The sequence below is a fragment of the Schistocerca cancellata genome, unplaced genomic scaffold, assembly GCF_023864275.1.
Source record: "Schistocerca cancellata isolate TAMUIC-IGC-003103 unplaced genomic scaffold, iqSchCanc2.1 HiC_scaffold_1140, whole genome shotgun sequence".
Lineage (NCBI taxonomy): Eukaryota > Metazoa > Arthropoda > Insecta > Orthoptera > Acrididae > Schistocerca > Schistocerca cancellata.
The window spans coordinates 2,306,469-2,308,969 of NW_026047139.1; the positions used below are offsets into that span (position 1 = coordinate 2,306,469).

At 39.5% G+C, this 2,501-nt stretch overlaps 1 non-coding gene across 1 annotated transcript; it reads left to right on the forward strand.

Moving 5' to 3' along the window:
- The first annotated feature begins 425 nt into the window (after window positions 1-425).
- Trnat-ugu (transfer RNA threonine (anticodon UGU)) lies at window positions 426-499 on the forward strand. Its single transcript has one exon. It is a non-coding gene; the product is annotated as a tRNA-Thr (tRNA).
- Window positions 500-2,501: the final 2,002 nt, after the last annotated feature.

Sequence of the window (2,501 nt, forward strand, 5' to 3'; positions counted from 1 at the left end):
ATGGCAGACGCACTATCCATCTGAGCCACCAAGGACACAGATGAATAGCGCGACTGCAGCTGTCCACATCGAGGTATATCAACAACACCTGTTGGCAGCTGAGGGTTTCAGTTAGTCATCATTTATTCCAGGGAAAAGCTGCACGGTCATCAACAGTATTCTGTTCTTTCGAGATCAGTTACTGTCTATATATATATATATATATATATATAGTTAAAGGCTACCCAGCCATTGACCTTCGTCTGTGCGATTGCGCACAGGTTGCCCAAACTCTTACAGGAATCGCCAAAGTGTGCGTGAGTAATGAGTGAATGGGCAAATGTCTATAAGGTGCATTACATATGTAGAATTGTGGACAGTTGGGAATGTGAGTCTCACGGGGAGCATGCAAGGGTAAGTCTCTGCAGTCGCGCTATTCATCTGTGTCCTCGGTGGCTCAGATGGATAGAGCGTCTGCCATGTAAGCAGGAGATCCCGGGTTCGAGTCCCGGACGGGGCACACCTTTTCAGCTGTCCACATCGAGGTATATCAACAACACCTGTCGGCAGCTGAGGGTTTCAGTTAGTCATCATCTATGTGTGTATGTAGTAAAAGATTTGCTGCATCAACCATATGGTGCCCTTAATCAAAATCCTGTGTGTACGAGAGATATCAAATGCACAAAAAATTTCGTAATTATTTCTATCAAATCACATGACAAATTATTGTGCAAGTATTCAAGGCTAAAATAATTGAATTAATTGAGACATTGGTGACAAAGAATATCCAATACCCATTGTACAGAGGGTGTCTTAGTGGTATTAGCATTAATGTTTGAGGACAATCACTTGACAGTCGTTATTTTGTACTGTACAATCCATACTTCCTAAATTTGATTGGCATTTGAATGCTGAAGTTTGCACTACAGTTTAAAGTGTTAAATACATTTATGAATACATAGGCTATGGTAGTGCAGCTATACAAGTAGGGGATGAAAGAACACGTGGTAATAAAGAAGTTCAGATTAATTAAGTACCCAAATTTGAGAAAGGCCATTAAGTTGGATCAATGTAAGCAACAGTTTTTTTTAAGTATCTGCATATTTGTATTAAATTAAACTGATTTTTTGTCACATGTTTAACAATATACTGACATGTCTTTGCACTATGTTTGGGTAAATGCTGAAAAAAATGTAAGAGGAGGGTATGCAGTGTTGATAAAATGATTACATGCATGTATGTTATGTATCCAAAGGACGTAGATTTCTCAGTTATACTGAAATTATTCACTTTTGTGCTCCTAACTCATTTGAAGATGTCAGAACTTTTAATGGAATTGTTTACAATACAGTTGTAACGTCACGCACGTCGGATGTAGTTTGTTGTTATGACGTATTACATGGTCTTCGTCATAAAGCCTTTGACCCATTTTGCTATTGGCTGGCGCTTGTATGTGCAGTATATTTTGTTGTTGTAAATGGCGCACTTCCTTTGCAACATAAGTTTTATTTACTTACGTTTTTCCTCTTGTTTCTGTTTCATTGCTGCAGTATTGCTCTCCAGTAGCAGAAAACAATAATATTCTTTTAAAGAGTATCAGTTGTTACCAGTCAAAGTTATAAAAATTCCATTGTTTTCCCGGTTTTCTCCCGAATGAAAAAAATCCCGGGATTTTGCAGGGTGTCCCAGGGCGTATACACCATAAACAAAAGATTATATATTTAAAAAAAATATGCGTTTCTGAAAGTAGGAAGCAGCAGTAGCTGGAACAGAGACATAAACAAAATGTCTATTGTATGGCAGAGCGTGTAGCGAGTTAGATTCTGAAAAAAGATAGTTAGCAATAGTGCGTTCACCCGTACTGTGTGAACAAGATCGCCTAATGTATGTTGATGCAAACATGTAAATTTTTCCTGTATTATTCCTGCTTACGACTTAACAGGGATTCCTGAATACCTCTGTTCCTTCACGCTCCTCTTCCCACTCTCTAAATAATTTCAAAGAATAGAAATTGCGTCAACTCGGTCAGTGTATTGAGATATTGCGAAGAAAGTAGCCTCTGCACTAGGAGTTATTACACTGATCAAAGCGCAATTTCGTGAATGAAATTACGATGTGTTCGCACCATTGTGGGGATGCTGTATGTTGCAATGACTGTTGCCTGGCATGACTCTAGTAGAGATGGGTCGAACTCGTTCATTCCTGTGAACTACTTCATTCATTTCACGGTTTGCCGTGAAGCATTCAAACGAAGCAGTTCATTCATGAAGTACGGAAGCCTGGCGAAGTTGCTCAGTTCGCCGCTCAGCCGCGGCTACGCTCGCTCGTACAATAAAGCTTCGTTATACTTCATAATTTTACCAACAGATGGCCAAACTATACAGTAACGTGCACGCAACGTTTTACGGGTTACGCTGTTACAGCGTCTGAGCTAACTTAAATAGAGCATGGTCGAAGGGGACACAGGAAAGATAAACAGAGAAGCCTGTCACATATAAAGAATGTATTACATTTAATCTTGC